Source organism: Rhinolophus sinicus, chromosome 15 (genome assembly GCF_057876585.1).
Source record: "Rhinolophus sinicus isolate RSI-liver-muscle chromosome 15, RSI-T2T, whole genome shotgun sequence".
NCBI classification, from domain to species: Eukaryota; Metazoa; Chordata; class Mammalia; order Chiroptera; family Rhinolophidae; genus Rhinolophus; species Rhinolophus sinicus.
The window spans coordinates 102,899,971-102,922,903 of record NC_142515.1 but is presented as its reverse complement, the minus strand read 5'-3'; the positions used below and the strand labels follow the sequence as shown (position 1 = coordinate 102,922,903).

The 22,933-nt window shown below is 41.6% G+C and overlaps 1 protein-coding gene across 2 annotated transcripts in view; it reads left to right on the top strand.

Annotated features, from left to right (window-relative positions):
• Nucleotides 1–442: 442 nt before the first annotated feature.
• Nucleotides 443–22,933, top strand: part of BLK (BLK proto-oncogene, Src family tyrosine kinase) — a 56,202-nt gene continuing 33,711 nt past the window's right edge. For both annotated transcript variants that reach the window (XM_088792542.1, XM_088792543.1), the window contains exon 1: nucleotides 443–634. The gene's annotated coding sequence lies outside the window, so the exon portion shown is untranslated. The remainder of the gene's footprint in view (nucleotides 635–22,933) is intronic.

Genomic DNA, 22,933 nt, shown 5'->3' with positions numbered 1-22,933 from the left:
ATAGCATCTCACGGGCCAGGTATTATCAGCACTATTTGGAAAACGAAACGAAATCAACAAGGCTGAGAGCATGGTGGCCCTGGCTCATATAGATGGCACCAGGCAGCAGAGGCCCAGCTCTTTCTTGTCTTGCCAACAAATGCTGCAAGGAGAGCAAAATACCTGGTAGAGTTAGCTTGAAGGTTTACTAATTCGGCCAGGCTCATGGAGGAAAAACACCATCCATGTTGGTAAACCAAAACCCCATGAGAAAACATTCTGGTGGCACAGGGGTATTGGGACCAGTGTGGCCTAGGGACAGAGAAAGACCAGCTGCTCGTGGTCCTTCCTCACAGGCTGTTCTGGGGCAGCGGCACTCACTGGACCCAATGAGCCCATGGAGGGTTTTGAAGTGCTCAGAAGGGGCGGGGCTCCTTGGGGGCGGGCTGGTGCAGCTCTGACCACAGACCGGGGAACCTGCTACCTTTTTGCCTGGGCAGGAAGCCACGAGCTACGTGAACTAATTGAGACGGCTGGCATGGGCTTTTCCCTTAGGATTGCATCAGGTGTTACTGGTTGTAATTAGAAGGCCACTGTACCACAAGGGCGCTGGGATTCGAAGAGCTATGGTGAAAAGCCACTGAGTGTTGCCAAGGTAAGCCTGCATCTTCCGCCTTCTTGATCATCTCATTTCCTTAAACCGTACAAACAGTGCTCTGGGGCCCGTAGTTGGAAGAGCAGGCAGGAACCTCACTATGGATGTTATCGATGGAGAGAGAAGATGTTAATGTGATCTGAGCCACAGCTGTGAATAGATTGTCCCGTTGTTGTTTCGTTTCTATTTTAGAGAGTTTTTTTTATTTATTTATAAAACTTCATCTCTCCTGGGGAGAGTCTGCTTCCTGGGCTTTTACAGTTGGAAACGGCAATGAATGTGCCACAGAGGAAAGACAGAGAAGGCTGTGGGCCAGGGGTATGGGTGGGCACACACGTGCCAGTTGTGGAGGCTCCAGGCAAGTTACCCAGCCTCTCTATAACGGAGGGTAATGGTATCTACAAGGCAGAGCTGATAGAGGCCAGCAGTGATATGTGGGGAGTGTCTGGCTGAAGGTAAATGATTGGTTGTTGCTTTTGTTTTGTTTGTTTTTGAATAAGGTTTTCCATTTTTCAGGCATTCAGGGGTGGGGAGATGGAATAGGTTTAATGCTGCTCTTTTTGGCTAAGGTATCAATTTGGCCAACTGCAAAAGGGGAAGAACAGTTGATAACATATCTTGGGAGGATTTTTTAAATTCTAGGGTTTTGACAAACTTTCCAGTCATTTTCTAATCGGCCACTGCTTTCACCCTCAACTAACCACATTACCAAGAAACTAAAGACTTGTCATCATGGTGCTTCCATAGTTATAGACAAGAATTCCACGTGATCCATGTGTGGATACTTCTATTTCCTGGATAAGAGCTGGATTCCCCTCACCTTGAGTGAGGACTAGATTTGAGTTATGGGAAGGGAAAAACAAACTCTGTAGTGGAGAATCCTGGCAGACATCACCGTCAGCAGGCGATCGGGGTAACATCTTCAGGGGTCAGTCGTGCATTGCACAACTTCTGCTGCAATGCTGTGAGAAAAGTACTTCACAGCTGTGCTATTCTTTCCCCAAATGCATAACCCCAGTCTAGTCATGAGAAAACATCAGGCAAAACCAAATTGAGGGACAGCCTAGTCTGACAATTTGAAATTGTCAAGGTCAGGAAAAAATGAGGAAAGGTGGGCAAAGTGTCACACAGCAGAGGAGAGTAAAGAGATATGGCAACTAAATCCAGAATTCACATTCTGAGTTGGATTGGATCCTGGAACAACAGCAAAAAGTCATTAGTGAAAAATAGGTGAAATCTGAATAAAGCCTGGAGTTTAATTAATATCATTGTACCAATGTGAATTTCTTAGTTCTGGGAAATGTACCATGGTACAGTAAGATGTTAACATTAGGGGAAACTGAGCGAAGGGGATACTATCTTTCTAATTTTTCTGTAAACCTAAAATTATTCCAAATTAAAAAGCCAAAAATAAATGTATACTCATCCTGTCTTAGAGCAGAAGTGGTCAAAATCTGAGCTTGAGAAAAACGAGCAACCATGGCCCAGTGATCTCCACCCTCTCTTTGAACATTCTAGAACATATCAGGTCTTTTACATTGTCTACCATTCTCTCGCCCACTCCCCACCTTATTCCTGGAAAGCTCGCTATTTCCCTCTCGTCGAAGTATTTCTCATCATTCATTTGTTTTCTCATTCATCACGCATGTTTTGAGCCCTCACTCTGCGTCAGGGGGTTTAGGGCCAAATGCCCCACCTTCTATCGGCTGAGCAGAGTTCACTGGTTGGATCAGGCTCTTGGGCCTCCAAATGCATGCCCAGCTACCCAAACACGACCCCTCCTAGGTTAGGAAGTAGAGGCTAAGAATGGAGGCAAGTGGGGTCCCGGACCCTGCATAGAATACCCAGGTGGAATCTGCCGTCCTCTGGGTTCAACCATCCCCATGGAATCTGTGGCCAGACAAGCACCTGTGAGTTGTGCTAGAAAACACTTCCCTCTCTGGGCAAAGCTGTGGCCTTAGGGACCTACAGCAGGACTCCAAGGGCCAGCTCCTGCTTGAGTGACAACCTGGCCTTGGGAGCCTTCTCTGCTGCCCTCGAATCTGCAGCAGCCAGATGAGGGCACAAGGGGCCAGCATCCATGCTTGTGAAAGTCAGGTGTGTGGAGAGATGACAGGGAGACAGAGAAGCCTGATACCCCCTCCGGGCCCCGCCCCCCCACACACACACCCCACCGGCCTGGCAGAGCAGGTGCGCCCTTGTTCAAAGGAATGTCTCAACCAGATTATAGAAACACTTCGGAAGCAGGAGAGAAAGAAGAAAGAACTATGAAGCTGCAGGAAGGCAGCGCTTAGATGAAAATCACAACCCTTAGATGAAGATCAAAACTAAAGAGCGATGATTACCATTAAACCGAAACTACCTTTCTTGTCACATCTCCTCTCCCCCCACTGCCGACCTGTACCCTTTGACTACACCAGCCACTTACTGCTCTGGACCGCACTAGGCCATGCCCTGCTGGCTCCTCTGCCTGCGGTCCCTTCCCCACTTGTGCATCTGGGCAAGTATCATTTGTTCTAATGCTCAGGACCAGTGCCAGTGTCTTCTCTTCTGTCGCCAGTGCCCAAATTCATCCTTGTGTCCCCAAGAACAGGCTTAGGGGCTATCTGTTTTCATATCTGCTGCCCCTCTGGACCTGAACTCCTCCAGGACAGGGACCAGACCCTCCCTTTATTCATCTCTGGGTCCCAGCACCCAGAACAGTGCCTGGCACAGGGTGGGCTCCCTGTGAAATGGTTCTTGAGTGAGAGAAAGGAGGACACATTCTTGAATGCAATTGAAGATGAAGACATGAGGGAGAAAGCTTGAAGGAGGAAACACATGTCAGATTTAATGGTCACTCTTAGCCACAATGAGCTCCAGTGCCATCACTTCCCTGTTGTTTTAACAGGGGCCTTTGAAGAGGGCGGTGGTGTGTCACTCTGTCCTGGTGTGTTCTGGCCCCTGCAAGGTGGTGTGGGCCAGAGGAAGGTGCTGGGCCTTGGGGCCAGCCAACTGTGCACGGGACCTGGCTGTACCACTTGCCAGCTGGGGTGATGGGGGGTTGAGCCAATGACCTAGCTCTTTGTAAAATGGGAACAGTCGTGTGTAACTCCAAGCACAGATGTGAGAACTAAATTGAATAAGAGCATGGAGCCTGAGGCATAGAAGAGACCCTGCCATGGTCCCTCACTCTCCACAGGCCACTGTGTGGCTCATGGGTGCCTCCTCACAAAAGGCTGATGCTTCTGTTGGGTGCCTTGTCATTACCACTCGCCTGGCCTCTGCACATCTTGATACCCGGGCTGCTGGGCCAGGACCAGGGTGAGACAAGTGAGGCACTAGAGGTACAAAATGTGAGAAGGCCCTGACTCTCAGCATCGCTCAAGAACAGGGAATGTTTGCATATGTTCACGTGGTGTCTGCAAGGGTATGAGATGCTCTGTGTCTCATGGATGAAGGCAGGAGTTCTGACCTCTGACCACGCACCCCTGCTGAGTTCATGCAGCCCATGGGCTCCCTGAACGTGTATGCGAGATTTTATGGATGTGCACACCTTTCTGCAAGGAGTGTTTACGGCTTTCATCAGATTCCCAAAAGGATCCACTAACCCCGAAATATGTGGAATCACTAAGTGCAGTAATTAGTAAGGATAATTTGATGTTTTCTCTCCGTGTGTTGTGGGTATGAGGGCGTGGAAAGAACTTGGACACAGGAGTTAGACAAAGCAGCCATGGCTGAGAGGTCCTGTGGTGTAGGCATTAAATGCTTGCCTTTATGACCAGAGGGCCTGAGTTCAAGGTTCAGTCCTGCCTGTGTGTGGCTCTGTGACCTTTGGCAAGGCACCAGATGTCTCCATGAAAGAACAATCGCTTGACCTCACTCTATACTGGCAGCCTTACCTACCTCATGTTTACTTGTACCCTTCAGTCTTATTTCTTACTTTGTTGAGGGTTATAAGAATTAAACCCTACAGCCCTAATTTTTAGGTGAGTTGAAACTGAAGAGTCCACACTATTTCCCTCTAGATGCTGTTCGTTTCTCCATGTAACAATCACCAGTGGGGTCTTTGTAATTTGAAAAGGCACATTTCACAGTGTAGCTTCCGTAGCATTTATATGCACAATATTTATTTTGAAATCTCGAAAAGGGAGAGCGTAACTTTATGTTTCTCAAAAGAGGAAATGAGTTTAATAAGACTGAGAAACCTGAATTTAGATATGTTGGGTGTCCCCCCCTGCATGGAGTTAGTCAGTCTGAGAGCTGCGTGTCTGGATCTCAAAGCTTCGGGTATTCAGGGACCGCATTCCGGAATCAGGCTGGGGCGCCCTTTCTTGGGGAGGGTGTGCCCTCCTAGGCTCATGCTGACGGCTGCTGGAAGAGACAAGGCAGGACACTCCCTGTGGCATCGCTGCTGCCACGCCATTGAGACAACCGCCCACCATTCCACTCAGGACCACCCTAAGCAATGGATGTCTTATGGATACAGACTCTTCAAACAGACAATTTCCCACTTTCTGTTTGGACTCCAGGACACTTGGAGCCCAATTTGCATCTAATCATTAGCGGGTGGGTCGCCCCACCTTATGGTCTGAATTTCTGTTACCAGCTTTACCCTCAAATTTGCTTTTCTGCCCGAAATTACCGTTAGGTCTGATTTCTTCATCTATTTTTCTCTCCTGTTGTTTCATATTTATTTGTATAAGTGGCCTCAAATCTTTTGGGAAGCATCAAGAAATTAATGGGTGACCAAAAACAGGACAACGTATTTGGAAGAGCTTGATGTATGGTGTGCGTGCTCAGTAAGAATTTGTTCCCTTTCTATGTACAAAACACAGAACAATTCCTTATTTTTTAAATTTTAGCAAGGGGGCCAATCTATGGTGAAATATTCAGCTGTGAGTCTATTTAGCTACATAAATAGCCTCAGTTTCAACTGTCTATTTTCACAGAGTGTCCACCTTGTATTGTTACAAAGATTATATATAATTATTTCACTTTAAGACTTTTTTATTCCTCCCATTTCTATAATACAATCAGACTTCTAAAAATAAAATTAATTAATTTTATTTTAAAAAGTATTGCACTTGAAGACAGGATCAAAAGTAATAACCCATTTCATGATTTTATTTGTGTGGCTGTATGGGAGAGGCTGAAGTTTCCTTTCCTACACGTTAACATAGAAAAGGAATCATTGCCATTTTGTGGTATCTGTCTGTCTGTTTGATGAATTCCCTGACTCCTGTCAGTGCAGTGGGAGAGGTGTTGGGTTAAGATAGGTATCTTCTAGACTGAGAGCAGTGGTATTCTGGTAAATGTTTAACAACCAGCTTTCTGGGAAACATATATACACATGTACATGCATAAGTTTATTATAAATTTTTACCAGTATAAAAAATGCATAATACAATTTACAAATGATAACAAAATATACAATATCCTTTATTATAAATACCAGGTATCTAACTGATTATCCATAGAATGGTTTTGTTGACTTTTGCCAAACATTTGTATCTATTGTCAAGCTGTGGTTGCAATTGATACACAAATATGGTGTTGGCATGAATGTTAACTGATATTGTCATGTATGTTAAGAAGTGAGACAAAAGCGAGACAGCAAGGACGTGTTGGAACTGCACTCATTAGTCAGTGAGGTGACCAACTTCTTTGCTAAATTGGATAATAGTTTTTAATTATTCAAAAAAAGTCCTCAATTTTTTGTGTGTGCTATTCACAGCTGCAAACAGGACACCTTTTTCTATTTAATCTACATTATTAACATTTTTCCATCACTTTATTAACTCTGGAAAATCAACGAAACTAATGAACCCCTTATTTGTAGCACTTGCCTATTCCTGTGGTGTAAACACACCCACCATTGCCAATTTTAAGCTGCAAACATGAGTTGGCTGAACAGGAATTTGGGAACAGGCATGCAGTAGACTCCATTATATAGAATTTCCACCATACAGATGCAATTGATGTAAACGTCACGAGCAGAGATAATAGTAAGACATAATAAGACATAAATACTAGGAAGAGGTTTGAGTGGTTTTTATCTTTGTTTTTAATATATTCATTTAATTATACTTTATATAATTTAATTTTATGTAATTTTAATTTTGTATGGTTTAATTTTGATTAATGGGGTGCTTAACAAACAGCTCAGAACATTCTCCCCAGTTTAACAATTGACTCTTATAAACCAGCACAAGCTGTGCCCAGCACACCACTGACTGATTGGCAGAATATCTCAGTGCCAAACTGCAGCTCAGGCCCCTGTCTGCATCTGGCTTTGCTGAGCAGGGACAAGTAGTGAATGACCTGGGCTTCCCCGAGTACTGAGCCTGGCAGAATTGGCCCTGGTGACCCGGTGACCCTACTGTGTGCTTGGTGGGAAAGAGGGGAGGTGCACAGCCCTGGGTGGAGCCCCTCTCCCCACAGCCATCATATCCCTGCACGAGTTGCTGCAGCTGTGACCAAACTCTTGGAGAGCTGGGGCCCCTGATGACTTTCATGGAGCCTGAGATCCCTGAGCTTGCATGAAGCTTCTGTGGACATGAGCAGCCCTTGTGCAAAGAGCATTGATGGCTTTCATCCTATTTCATCAGACCAGGAAGGTTTAGGGCTGCTGGCATGGCAAGGCTTGGCTTCCGGTTAACTCCCAAGGGGAGAAGGTGGCTGTCCTGCCTGCTCCGGGCTCGATGTGGGATTCCTTTCCTGGGCCACCTCACGGGTGCAGGGGTCACACCGCTCCTGTTGCACTCTGGGCCATGGACTCTCAGTGAGACCTCCTGAGTCCATCTGCCCAGACTGACTCACAGCATTTCTCTCAGTTGATCCACATCGTCTGGTCTAAGCCTAGAAAGTTCTCTTGATTCTACTTTCTGCTTCCCTGTGGCAGTGGCTTGAATGTGGGTCAGGAGCAAAATAATAAACTAATAGATGAAAGAACATCCACTAATATTTCAAAAAACACGTGTCGGCTCTACCTGCTGACAGAAGTGGTATGTAAGCAACACTGGGCTTATAGCTTTGATATTTTTTCCGACAGACCACAAATGGGCACTTTGTTTACAAACTGTGCGGACTAAGTAGGGCTGCTGTGTGAACACCCAAAGAATGGGAGTAGTGAAGGAGGAAGGGAGCAGAGCAGGATGAGGGAGGAAGGACGGCTTGTCAAGTAGGACAAGTTGGACACGCGGATCTTGAAAGAAGCAAGCAGAACGTCTTCCTTTCCTACCTGTGCTGGACCCTGGCCCTGCGAATGATCCTGGGTCTGGTGAGTCTGGCCTGGACCTCCAGGAGGTTGTAGAAATGCGGGTGAGTGGCGATGGATGCTGAGGAGAGCAGGTGAGGCTGTCCTGGTTGGAGGGGAAGACACCGCTCACATTCCAGCTGCTGGGTGCTGTCAGGGGGCAGGAAGTCAATGCTTTAAAGAAACTTTAAAGGGACAGCAGTCTAGTGACTCCAGTGGAGATAAAAGGTCCAGCTCAGGAGGCCAGCAAGTGCTTAGAATTTAGGAGCAGCTAATCGGACAATTCCAGTGGGTAGACCTGAGCATTTGGGGGGGATACAAAGGTCTATGTGAAGATAAAGCTGAGAGGGTACCAACGATCTGCCAGGCGTGGGGGTGCAGGTGGCTTTAGCAACACAGAATGGTGAGCTCAAATTGAGATTGGAGCAGGAACGTGCAACCAGGCGGGGGAAGAAACCAGGAGCATTGGGAAAAAAGGGTCCCAGAGTGCCAGCCTGTGCCAAGCTGGTTCTGTCCCCAAGACTGCGTTTCTACAACTGGACACTGGCCTTGCCGTCTTGACCAGGTGACTTTCTCACTCTGGACTTCAGGTTCCCATTCTGCCAAACAAGGGGGTAGACTAAACGGCCTCTGAGCATTCCTTCCAGTCAGCCCTTTGATGGGTCTACTTGCCACGTAAGGCACACTGGTCAAATGTGGAATAGCTGCCAGTACTTGCACGCCAGGAAATGTGCCAGTGCCCTGTGCTCATGAGCCCTCATAATCCCCACATCAGCCGTGTGATGTCGTCGGGAACCTGCCGAAGGGCCCAGGCTGGAAGGCCAGAGCCCAGGTGCAGACTCAGGTCTGTGACTTCAAAACCAGTGCTCTTAACTCTCCATCAGTCAGTCTATGAACTGCTTACTGTGTGCAGAGCTCTGATCAGGGTGCTACAGAGGCCAGGGAAGCTGGTCACCCAGGTTGGGGTGAGCTACACACATACACTGAAGTTGTCCCCAGTTTGCAGGCATATGCAACTGGGTAGAAATGGAAAGCCAGGGACAGAGGAGCTCAAGGCGTGTTCACACAGCATCCAGGAAACCTCTGCCTGAGGAAGCTTCTATTCCTCTAGGAGGCATTTGGTACAATCTTGCCTGAAGAAACGGCCTTCCAGAGAAGTCTTGCCTCATCCTGGGCTGGGTCAGTATATGCAAATTTCCCTTTCCCTAAGATGCCCCTTTGGTGGGCATTTTCTCACCTACTTACTCTCTCAAACCTTCTTGCTGCTGCCCTTCAGCTCCCCATTGCTCTCACATCTGCCCACCCTTTGGGATTAGTCCTCTCTTGGAATTCCCCGTTTCATGGTCTCCTGGGCCTGAAATTGTCAGTCGTCAGTCATTACTTATTGCAACAGGCAGACAGCCAGACTCATGCTAGTCCCCAAGGGTGCAGAAACAAGAGTCTCTGCAAAGTCAGACATGTACACCCACACTTCCCACTCCAACTGGACTGTAATGGGGCTGTCACCCAGGTCCTGCCATCACCTTTGGGACCATCAGATGAGGGAGCCACTCACTTATCTGGCGGCCAGAAAGACAGCCGGGGAAGGAAGTATTTCACAGGAACCAGGGCAGCCCTGCATCTGCTGAGCACTTTGGAAAGGAAATGCCACCTGTGCAGGATATCAGCCGACTGCTGCTCTTACTGTGCATGTCCCCCTAGCTGCAGGTGCTGGAGCCCAGAGAGAGGGAGGCGGTTAGGGGCTTGAGGTCAGGGGCTTGCGAAGGTGAGCCAGGCCTTGAGGTCAGAGCCGCATTGCAGCGTGTGCTACTTTTACTTAGGAGGCTCTGTGCTAAAGACCAGTGTGCCGACCATGACCCCTGGGACAGTCAGGTGGCCTCCTGTTGGATAAAGCTGCTGCCACTCCTACAGGTTACACTCCAGGAAGCATTTTAATAATTTTCTCTGGGTGGCTGTTGTGAGAGTAGCTAACCTCCCAGGACACATGGGGACCCCATGGGGCCCCTGTATCTGTTTCTAGCATCAGCAAATGGGAGCAGGATGCTCAGCCAGGCCCCAGTCTTGGCAGGGGAGGGACTCTGATGCCATCCCACCAGGAATGGGTCTGTTCTCCTCGACAAGTTATTTACTTCTGACTCTGTGCCCTAGCCTACTTGTGGATGATGTGAATCTAAAAATCAGAGGCTCACATAGATTAAGACCTGAAATTCCTTGTGCTGTGTGCATGAGCCAGCCCAGGCTCTGATGCTGAGGACCTAAACCATGCAGGGTCTGCTGGGAACCAGGGTGGCTGCTGGGAACGGGGACTGCACACTCCCTGCAGGTTTGGGTTTTGTGCTTGTCTGGGTCTGCAGGAGTTCTGAGCAGTGCTGTGCAGCTGGCCTGCCTCCTCAGCCTACCAGGGGAGCAAAGATCTGGGCTTCTTAGAGGCTGGAGGTTGGTAACAGGCATTTGGAAGAACAGGCTGACTTTGTACAGCGTCATTATTTATCTTCTTACTTTAAAACTGTACAAATTATATAATACCAAAATTTTTTGAAAACAGATACACACCATCCATAATTCCACCAACCTCACATTTTTACCCAATAGCTGCTTATCTTGGTTCATATGATATAATTTTTCATCACTAGAATCATAAAAGTCTTCTGACTTTGGAATCTCCTTTTTTTTTTCTTCCTCTGTTTTTGTTTTGTTTTTTTCCCCCATCACAACATAAACATCTTTCCCGTGGCTACATGTCTTCACAATGATCGTTTTTGAGGCAGCATAATATTTCATTGTGCTAAATCTATTTCACCATTTCAACCAGACATTTAGTTTGCTTCCTTTTTTAAATATTAGAAAGTACTATGATTACATAAAATCATAAAAGCTACAAAATAATACATAGCTTCTATTCTGAACAACACCACACAGCTGACGCCTATTCTTTCCTAATCCCTTCAAGGAATGACAATGACACAGGGGACAGTTCCCCTTGGGGATGGAGTGCAGTGGACTTTGAACTGCCTGGTGATAAGTGGCTTGCGTTGTTCATTCTCTCTCATCCAGTTCCCTTGTTGTCAGCAACTATATTTGCTGGCCAGGGTTACTGATGTGGTCTTTGGCCAGAGAACAGACATTCCTCTCTGAAATAAGAGTAAAATGACTCATAAGGAAACAAAACCCAAGGCTTTGGCCTCATTTGTCCCATACTCTACACCAAGGATCTGAATCAGAGGTCCGTGCATCATTGCGGGGCTTGTGGGCTGGGCGGCGTCCTAAAACTGGGCACCAAATTTACATGTATGTGCGTAAATGTATTTTCTGGAGAAAGTATCTATACTCTCACCAGATTCTCAAAGGAGGCTGTGGCCCAAAAAATGTTTTAAAAAACAACTGATATCTCTATCTCTCTCTGTAGCTCGACTCCCTGTCCCCATTTTGGGAGTCTGGGATTGAAATGAAAGAATACTAAACATCTGTGTCTGCATACAGAGCTCCAGTCATGGGATGGGGAGCATAGTTTCCCCATTTTAAGGGTGAGAAAACTGAGGTTCAGAAGTACTTCTAAGGGCACATAGCTAGCAATGTGGGGAGCCGTGGATTTGAACCCAAGTCTGTTTCACTGCCAAGTCTGTGTGTGCAAACCCATGTTGGTTAAAGTGACTTATGGTTAAGAAAGTTGCTTCTATTTTTACTTCTTTAACCAAAGGTAATTATGAATATTAATTACCTTTGTTAATTAGTAAAGAGATTCTGTGTTAAAGAGATTCTGCCATGATTATGGCCACCTGTGGTTCTTAACTAAAGGAAGCATTTTGGCATTTTCTAAAGCCTTGCATTTCTCTCCAAGGAGTAAGGCTGACACCGAAATAGTTGTGGTTGGTTAACTGTTCTTTTCTGCTACAAGTATTAACTGTAGGAGGTGAGCAGTGTTTATCAAACTGAAATGTGTTGATCACTCAAGGCTTGAGGACCCAAAGTAACGTTGAAATTCAACAGACCAAACCCAATACTTCAAACCAACGGTTGGGAAACTTGAGCCCATGATTTCCTAAATACCACTGGACCTTTTCATGTACGTGTTTTTATTAACAACAAATTGTTTGACACCAGTAGGTGACTTTGGCTTCCCAAAGGTGTTTGATTTCCTTTCTCTCTTAGTAATCCTGTCCTGAATCGCCTTAAACTCAAGAGTGATACCTAAAAGCGAAAAAGACGGTTTCATCTCTCCTTGCTTCCTCTGGGAATCTCTGCTAAATTAACGACTGTTATTGCTGAAAATTGGCAGCTTTTAAAGGGGAAACACTTTCTGAGATACGGGAAATAAACATGCAATAGAAGAGTAAATTCTAATTTCATCTTGGGCATCTTAGATATAATACAACATTACACATTAGATCAATGTGCCTTGGTGGCCCCAAAGTATTGGCTAATGATCAATAATGGTATGAATGACATCTTTCTACCCTTGTCCTAATAAATTAAACTGTTTCCTCCTTATGGCAGTAGGGTATTTAGGGGAGGCAGATAGGTAGGCGTTTTCTTACGTTTGGGTTTTCCCTGACTGATTGATTAATCCATTCATTCAAAAGAATAGAAAGATCTACTGCATATCTAGTATGTTCCAAGTGCTGAGAAGGGCCCTGAAGATACAAAGATGAAAAAAACAAATAGCCACTTTTCTTGAGGCACTCACATGGAGTCTAACTTAGAAGGCAGACATTAAGCAAAAGGCCCAATATGCTGCGGCTGTGACTGGCGCTGTAAGAAGTGCTGTGGGACAGGGAAGTGGCTGCCTTAATGGATACCAGACATGGGGAAAGGCTCCCCACAGTTGGTGATGCCTGAAGGGGGGAGGGGAGGAGGAAAGAAGGAAGAAAGGGAAGGAGGGAGGAAAGAGAGAAAGGAAGGAAGAGAGAGAGAGAGAGAAGGAAGGAAGGAAAGAAGGAGGTGGGAATAAAGATGGATGTGACCTAAAATCTCAGACTTGCAGATTTTATATAAACCCTCTGTAATCTCAGGAAGCTAAGAAACTCATTGGAAGCCTTCCCAGGGCTTGAACAGGGGTCTGGAAGTGTTGGGCCTGTTCTGTAGAAGCAAACGGGCAAAGCACTCCATTCTGCTGGCCCTTCAGGAGTGCACGCTAGGTCTCCTTCTAGAGGAGAAGTGGCCCCACAGCTATGCCCAAAGGGAGACATTCTTTCTCTCTGACAATTGTGGAGGGAAACCCATTGAAAGTGAAAGTGTGGAGTGTGTGTGTAATGAGGCAGTGACCATTAGCACCTGGTTTGTAACTTTTATGAAGTGCGGCACACTAAGATACCGGAGCTCCTCGCAGCTGCTCTGAGATAAGGAGAGTGGAGCTCAACTAAGGGGAGGCCCAGAGCAGACTTCACTGTGATTTCAAACCCTTACTGTTCCTGTGATGCTGGGAAAAGTGATAACAATAGTGCTGGGCCATGAGGGGAGGTTAAAAAGGCGACGGACTAAAATGAGGGCGGGTTTCCATCCTGATACATCATTTAATAATCCCGAAGCTTAGTACCTTCCCCTCCAAAACCTCACAGCACTTTTGCAAAGACCAAATTTGATGACATTCAATCATCACTGTAGATATTAGGATGGATGCCATATTAGATGCCATTCACTCAAAAGTATCTGTGTACGTTTACTAGAGGCACTGGAGTTACATCCATGGACAAAATAAAGACCTGTCTTCACAGGGTTCACTTTCTAGTACGGGAAGAGAAGCTAAATCAATCAGTAAATCTATAGTGTCAGGTGGGGATCAGGACTTTGGAGTAAAACAAATCAGACTGAAGTGTCTGGGCTGCAGCTAAGGCTCTAGATCAGGGGTGTCCAAACTGCGGCCTGTGATCCATTGTTAATTAGCCTGCAGCAAATTCCAAAAATATATTCACTTAAACTATGTTTACTTAAATAAACCAGGTGAGGCAATACGTACTTCACCTCGAGTGAGTGGCCCGGCTGTTTGTGTATTTTATCGCATACGGCCCTTGGTGAAAACTGTTGAAAAAAGTTTGGACACCCCTGCTCTAGGTGGTGGGTACTCCTGGTGGAGCTTGGCTTCCAAGATCAAACCTCCACTTTCATGTGTGTTAACCCAGCACATCCAATTTTTAAACCTGACCTGTCCAATCCCTGCTGGATGCTGGTTTCTAAGCCACAGCAGGGGTTGGGGGTGCAGCAGAAGGTTCTAATGCTTCAGGAGGATTGAAGGGTATCTCTTTCCCCTCCACAGACAGCCCCTCTCACATCTGAAGGTCACTGTCACCCGATTTCCAGCCATTCTCCCCATTTCCACCGACAGCACCCTCTTCCCACCACCTTTCACCCCACCTCCTGCAGTGGTCTCTTGTCTAGTGACCCTGCATGCGGGCTTGCACCTCACAATCTTCACACAGCAGCCACAGTGATCTTTTTAAACGGTAAGCTGGCCCTGCTTAAAACCATCCAATGATTTACCATGGCATTTTGAAAGAAAGCCCAGCTCCTTCACCTGCCCGCCTCCTCCTAACTGCTCTCTCTGCTCCAAGCACACTGACTCTTCTGGTCCTATAATGTGATAAGTGTATGCCCTCCTTACGGCCTTTTTTCCAGCCATTCCCCCTGCCCTTCCAGACCCTTGCTGACCTGCCTACTTGTCATTCAGACACCAGCTGAAAAATCTCACCTCCTAGGAGAGGTCTTTCCTCCTCACCTGAATGACCCGTGCCTCTGTGGCAATTCTGTCATACCATCCTCTACCTTCTTCATAGCACTGACATCTTCTGGAAATGATTGGCCATTTACTTTGCTTATTTGTTCTCTGGTTTCCCCTTCAGTCACTGCTGTGTTCACTAGCATGCAAGCTGCAGGCTGGGAACCTGACCTGTGTTACTCCCCATCATCTGCCCAGCGCTCACCCCCCAGCCTGGCCCAGGTCTGTGCTCAAAGGTGTCTGGTGGCGAGAAAATGCATTCCTCAGAGGGGGAAATGAGAGAGACTATTCTGGATTGGCCTGGGTGCTTGAGGACCCCACTGCCGTCAGGTGGGGCCCACTCACATGCAGCTGCTGGCAGTCCACATTTTCACAGTCTTTCTAGAAAGCAACCTGACAGTTTGGATCAGGAACAGTTCCATGGTATTGGTCCAAAGCAATTTCCCTACCAAGAGCCCAGATAATGGGGGGAAATAGCTGAAATCTGAGCAGCAATTTATACACAAATATTAGATGGAGTTTTGTGTGTGTGTACACATATAGTAGGAGAAAATTTTAAATGTGTTTATGATAAGTTTAAATGCTATGAGAAAGGCCTTGCTGTAGTATTAAACGATAAGAAGAATACAAAAGTGGACTCGTATATGAGGTCATAATGGCTAATATGTATTTAGAGGCTATCTGTTTTGGGCATCATGCCAAGGACTTTAGTTTATATTTCTTAATTCTCTCAACAACCCTGGGAGGCAGTTATTAATTAACTGACTGGGAAAACTTGACTTCAAGAGATCAAGGAAGTTGATAAATGTGGCATAGTTTATAAATCATAAAGTGAGGATTTAAATCCATACCAAAGACTCCCTTTTAAACCATGCCCCATACTGATTTCAGCTTTGTAAAAAATGTTTAAATGTTCATATCCCACCCCTAAAAAAGGCTGAGAAGAAATACACCAAAATCTCAATAGAGGTGGCCTTTGAATATTGGGATTATGGGAAATTTCCTTCTTTATAACTTCCTGTATCTATGTTTTTCTATAATGAGCACATATTATTTTCATACAAAGTTTTGAGTTTTATAAAAAAATAAGTTGTCATACACAAAACTGCAGATAAATTTGGCTTATCAAAGTAGAAGAAAAAATATGTTTTTTAAAAAACAATTTGAGTCAAACATGACATTGAATATATTGTGACTAAGGTTCATTCCATCAAGAAAGAATTCAACATTAAGAAAAATGTGAGTGCAGTTTGTCACAGTAGTAAGTCAAAACAGAAATGCAATTGTTGCTGTCCTGATAAGTACTTTAAAAGACATTCAACAGAATTCAATGACATTCCTGTTAAAGTTTCTAAGGACAAGGGGAACTTTCCAGATATCTATTGAAAGCCAACAGCCAAATTCAAGATACGTCAGACATGCCTGCTAACATTAAGATTATTTAACTTTGTTGTGGAAATTTTAGTGTAATAAAACAAGAAAAAAATAGTAAAACTTCTACAGATTAAAGGAAAACGCACACCAGGTGATATATATGTCTTCCTGGGAAATCTAAGACAAGTAATTGAAAAACGATTAGAACTAATAAAGTAACTAAAATATACAAAAAACCAATAGCTTAATTTTTTCCAATAATAACATGAGCAAACAACTTTTCTAAACATAATATATGAGTTTAAATGCAATACTAATAAAAATTAACACAGTACTTTTTAAAATTGTTCTTAAATTAGAAAATGAGTGAGAAAGAATAATGAAGAAAGTTTTAAAGAGAAGAAATTAAATTGGAGTAATTAATATGTGTGGTTCTATGCAGAAACAAAGAGAGTCCAGAAATAGGTTCATGGATACTTGAGAATTTAGTATGTGATAAGAGAGGCATGTCAAATCAGTGAGAAAGATGGGTTTTTAAAATTTTTTTATTATATAATATTTGATTTATCAATTCAATCAATATTTCCCTTTCTTCTGGAGATAGTCTATATTTTTTTAATCAAAATGTTTTCATTTTTGCCTTTGACATTTAAGTCTCAATTTGGATTGGATAGTTGAGAGTGATTATGAGGTAAGGATACAGTTTCATGTTTTTTCCACATGGAAAACCAGTTGTCCCAGCATCATTTATTGAATGGCTCATGATTTCCCTGATGATCTTCAGTGTCTTTTCTGGAATGTACCAGTTTCCATGTATGTGAGGGTCTGTTTGGGCCCTTCAGTTCTGTATCCCTGTTCTATCTGTATATTCCTATGTCAACTCCACTCTTAATTGCTACAGGTTTTAATAAACGTTGGTTTCTGGTAAAGGACTCCTTTCTATCTTATTCTTTTTCTTTAGGAATATATTTTCTGTTCTTGGGCCTTTGCACATCTGTAAAATTTTAGAACGAGCCAGTAAAGTTCTTCAAAAATACCTGTTGAGATATTGATTGAAAACACATTCAGTTCTTGAATGATGGGAGAATGTACGTCTTTAAGATATGAGTTGTCCTAGTCGTGATCAATGTGTATCTCTCCTTTTGTTTAGGTACTTATTTAATGTCTTTCAAAAAAGTTTATATCTTCATACAAGTTTGCATGTTTTTGTTAGATATATTTCTAAGCAATTATATTTTTAGTTGGTATTAGAAATGAGTTTTTGTGTTGGGAGGGTTGCAGGATTTAGTTTTATTTAAACTTAAGTTTTTTGTTTTTGTTTTTAATTAAAGTTTATTGGGGTGATAATTGTTAGTAAAGTTACATAGATTTCAGGTGTGCAATTCTGTAATACATCATCTATATATCACATTGTGTGTTCACCACCCAGACTCAGTTCTCTTTCCATCACCATGTATTGGGTCCCTTTTAGCCTCATCTACCATGAGTTTTTTGGTGGTGTTTTTTTTTTTAACCCTGCATCTTTTTAAATGGTCAAAGGATATGAATAGGCCATACACAGAGGGAAAACTCCACAAAACCGATAAACATCTCAAAAGTAATCAAGAAAAAACAAACTAAAGCAAGAAGATTTAGCACTCCTCCACTTAGTGAAAAGTAATGTCATCAGGATTGGAGAAAATATGGGGAAAATGAGAACTCTCAGGTATTGCTGTTGGGAGTGTAAATTGGTACTTTGGACCATTTGGGGAATTCGTAGTAGAGCTGAAAGAGCTTGTAGGGCCACAAAGTAACTTAAAGCTGTGTTGTTCAGAGACGTTCTCACATATGTACACGGGGGACATATGCTCATCACAGTACAGTTTGTCATTATGTTCAAGTGGAGACAACTGAATTGCTCTTTGGTAAAAACAAATGAATAAATAAAATGCTGTTTATTCACTTAGTGGAATAGGATAAAAAAACAAATAGAAAAACTAGGGATCTATGTAGGAAAATGAACAAATCTCAAAAATCACAATTTTGGGTAAAAATGAAAGTAAGTTGCAAAAATGTTGCATGTATTATGAAGCCACTTTTGCAAAATACATGAGTACAAAGCAAGAGAGAGTACACATTGCCTACTTACATATGTCATAAATGTACAAAATCATGCATGGTAATGACAACCACTAACTTCAAGATAATGGTTACTTTTGGAGACAGAGAGGAGAAAATAATAATCAAGCTTTAGTTATATCTGTGACATAAAACGAGAGGAAGGGAAGAAGAAAAAGAGAACTGAATAAATGTGATAAAATATTAACATCTGGCATTAGTATTGTTACATAAGCTTCTATGCTTTTTATACATATAAAATATTCATAATTAATAGTGAAAAAATTTTAAACTAGTTGCATATTTCTATAATCTTGGAGTGGGGAAGAAATTTCTAAGTGTGAACATCAAAGGCAAAGATTGGTAAGAAAGATTAATAAATTGACCAGATAATGCTGATAACCTTTGTGCACAATAAATGCCATAAAATTAAAAAGCAAAAAATAAATTGAGAAAAATGTTTACAATACATATGACAAATTCATGTGTAAAGTGAGTATATTAATCACATAAAGAGGTCCTATTAGGAAAATTCTACATACTTCAATGTAAAAATGAGCAGAGGACATGAACAACTAATTTGTCACGTGAAAAAAAAGTGGTTGATAAATACATGATAAATATTAATAGCAAATGAAATTAAAACTATGTTATCTATCACTCTTCATTTAGTAAATTGACAAAGATTTTTCTTAGAACTTGATAAAAGCCAGGGAGGTGGACTTTCCTCATCACTGTGAGAATGGAATCAGTATTACTTTCGTAGTACCAATTTAGTATCACAGGTCAAATATCCTTAAAAGTGTGCATCTTCTTTGACTTAGTAATTCCACTTATATAAAAATATCTTTAAAAATATTGAACCAACAACTAAATACAGAGGGTACCAAAAAAATGTATACACATTTTAAGAAAAGTGTGTTAAAATTGTAATACTCAATATACACCGGTAACAAAAGATGAATACAAGTTACGTTTGACTTCTGCAATTACAAGAGGTGCTCAGAGTGGTTACCATCAGCGTCCAGACACTTCTGATTACTACGAACTACTGCTTGAGCAACGCTGACCAAAGTGTCCACTTGTATGCATTTTTTTGGCACCCCCGGTATATATTTTATAAGGATTTTTATTGTAGGTTTCCTTATAATAGTCAAAGATTATTTTCAAACTTACTCGAACAGTGGTTAAATTAATGTTAAGTCTGTGCGATGCTATGTAATTAATAATATTGGTTGCAAGATTGTATTTACTTATGTGCAGTTTATACTGTACTGTTTACTGAAATAACCTCATTATAATACTGTGTAAACAGTTCGGCCCCATTTTTTAAAAAGTGGACGTGCATATATAAAGACCCTGGAAATTCGTTACCAGAATGTTCACGTGGTGGGATTTCTCATGATTTTGTTTTTATTTTATTTTTTGCGTCGATCTGATTTTCTGATTTTCAACATGCTTGTATCACTTGCTTAACAAACATTAGGTTAAAAAGTAAAAAGATAGCTTTTTAAATAAATTAATTTAATAAGTATAAAAAGAATAATAATTCTTACTAGAAACAGTGCAGGGAAATACATACTCACGTACTGCTGGGTGAAATGCCTAAAGGATAATTTGCAACATACATCAGAAGACTTAAGCATGGTATGCTCTTCGGCCTAGCAATTCCATTTCTAGGATTTTTAACCTTAACAAAGATTAACGGGGGACATAAATAAGGGTAAAATACACAAGGAAAGGACATCTTTGCAGAATTATTTCTGATACTGAAGAAAAAAGAAGAAACAGCTTGGGTGTGTAACAAAAGGAATGGGTAAAATCAGTCTGGTACAACCTTCTGATAAGATGTCCCACCGCCTTGCATAGGATGCTACAGGCAGAACAGGTGACAAGCAAAGATGGCCATGATATACTCTTCTAAAAGCAGGTCACAAAACAGGATGTAGATAATGATCCCAGTTTTGCTGTTTTGAAAAATGGCAATGGAAAAATTACATACCAGAGTATTAACAGTGGTTATCCTGGATGATGGTGTTGTAGGTAATTTTTATCTTCCTCTGTACTTTTTTAATTTCCTGCAACAAAAGCAAATTACAGGAGTAAAGGGGAAAGTATACTTAATGTGATGCATAAGAGGAGGCCGAGTCCTCCAAGCATGGCTCAAACACATAAAGGACAGAGTTCTGTCACCTCGTTCGTCCTTTCTAATGTTGCTCAGTGGCACACGTCCCCATATTTGGGCGGGGGCTGGGGGGCAGCGGGAAATTGTCTATTTTCTTTTATTTAACTTCACATTTTAAAATGGCATTTAAGGGTATTACATAGTTAAGTGTATCGCTTTTTGTTTAATCCAAACCTCACAGAGGTATGTAAAACAAAAATATAAAGTCCTCCATCCCTTTGCTTGTGAATCTCACTTTCTGGAACCGGCCCTGTTAGCAGTTTCATTTATACCAAGGGCTTCCAGACATTTCTTTTCATTTGCAAATATATTTATAGATTCCCCGCACCCTTTTTTTTACACAACCAGAATCATATAATTCAAAGCATTCTGCAATTTACTCTTTCACTTAAGGATAATGTATTCTGGACATTTTCGTTGTCAGTTAGATCTCTTTTAGTAATTTATTTATCTACTCATTTATTTACTGAGTTAGACTTTTTTTTTATTATATAAGTTATCCATGAATATTGTTTCTTAAAATGTGGACAATCCCAAAGGGTCTAAAATGAAAAATAAAAGTTTCCCTCCCCAGAAATAAGCCACAATAACAGTTTTTGTTTTAACATCTCCTTTTTGTTACCTTTACAACTTTAAAGAATACTAACACTTTTATTTTAAATATATCTCTGAACTAATTATATTGATTCCACTATGAAGGATGTAGAATGTACTTCCTTACCTTCCCTATACCTGTACCTCTCTTCTCTATCCCCTAAGTTTTTATCAATTATTTTTTATTCTTTTAGTGATCGAATTTATGATTTAAAATAATATGGTTAAATCTTTATATCTTGATTTATTAACTTTAGACAGCATCTATTGACCCCCCCACAGAAATGCTCCTTTCAACTTCAAATCCAACTTTTGCTCTACTATTATTTTTATATATAACACATTTATTATATTACCATGTTTCCCCCCAAATAAGATGTAGCCGGACAATCATCTCTAATGCATCTTTTGGAGCAAAAATTAATATAAGATCCGGTCTTACATTGTAGTAAAATAAGACCAGGTCTTATATTAATTTTTGCTCCAAAAGACACATTAGAGCTGATTGTACAGCTAGGTCTTATTTTTGGGGAAACACGGTATATTCTTTTAACATTTATATTCTGTTCTGTGCCTATATTTACTTCATACTCAAAATTTCAAAGTCTCTTAAATTTTATGCTTAAAGACAACTTAAGTAGTTGATCACAAAAGCTGTATAATTTCGTCCTAAGTTTTAAATTAATGAAAATGTGTTTAGTTTCTACTTATTCAGAAAATGCGAATAGCAAAATGTTGACATGAAAGAATCCTTTTCTCTTTTTCCGTGTACATAGTTCAAATATTTTCTTGTTACATTTAAACTACATATATATATATATATATATATATATATATATCCATATACCTCAGTCTATTTTGGATTCCTCTGCTAGCGTTAAAGATAGAAACAAAACCACTGTTTGTTTTTTTTTGGTTTTTTTTGTATATGGTTGTCCAGTTGTTCCAACACCGTTTGTTGAAGAGACTATCCTTTCTCCATTGAATTGCCTTTGTTCCTTTGTCAAAGATCAGGTGGCTATATCTGTGTAGGTTTATTTCTGGGTTCTCTACTCTGTTGCGTTCATCTAATTGCCTATTTTTTTCACCAATACCACAGTTTCTTAATTACTCTTGCTTTATAATAAGTTTTAAAGTTGGGTAGTGTCGGTTCTCTGACTGCTCTGCTCCTTCAATTTTATATTGACTATCCTGGGTCTTTTGTCTCTCTAAACAAACTTTTAAGTCAGGTCCTCGATATCCACAAAATAACTTGCTGGGGTTTAGATTGGAATTGCACCAAATCTGTACATCAAGAAGGGAAGAACCGACATCTTAATATTGAGTCTTCCTATCTGCATACATGGAATATCTCTCCGTTTATTTAGGTCTTCTATTTCTTTCATCAGAGTTTGTAGTTTTCCTCATATAAATCTTGAACATATTTTGTTAGATTTATGCCTTAGTATTTCATTTGTTTGGTGCTAATGTAAATGGTATTGTGTTTTTAATTTCAAATTCCAATTGTTTATTGCTGGTATATAAGAAAGCAATTGACTTTTGTATATTAACCTTGTATCCTGCAACCTTTCTATAATCACTTATTAGCTACAGGAGTTTTTTGTTGTTGCTGCTGATTCTCTGGGATTGTTTACATAAACAGTCATGTCATCTGTGAATAAAGAGAGTTTTATTTCTTCCATCCCAATCTCTATACCTTTTATTTCCATTTCTTATCTTATTGTATTTGCTCAGACTTCCAGTTTGACATTGAATAAGAATGATGAGAGTGGACACACTGGCTGTCTGATATTATATATTTGGTCTTTTTAAACTATTTTCTAGGATATTTCTTCACCTTATAGTCCAGATCATTAATGTGTTCTTCAGCCATCTCCATCTTATTATTTTTAATCACGTTTCTAATTTGCAAGAACTTCCTTTCTCTGATTATTCTTTCTTCACATTAACTTGTTCCTGTTGAATTTATATAATAACCTGTAGAATTTCTCTGAGGATACTAATTAGAGAGTTGCTTAAAAGTTATTTTCTACACTCTATCTCTACTTCCTCCTGAATAATTTTATTTGTTTATTTTGAATCTTCTCTTTAATATTTTTTTTC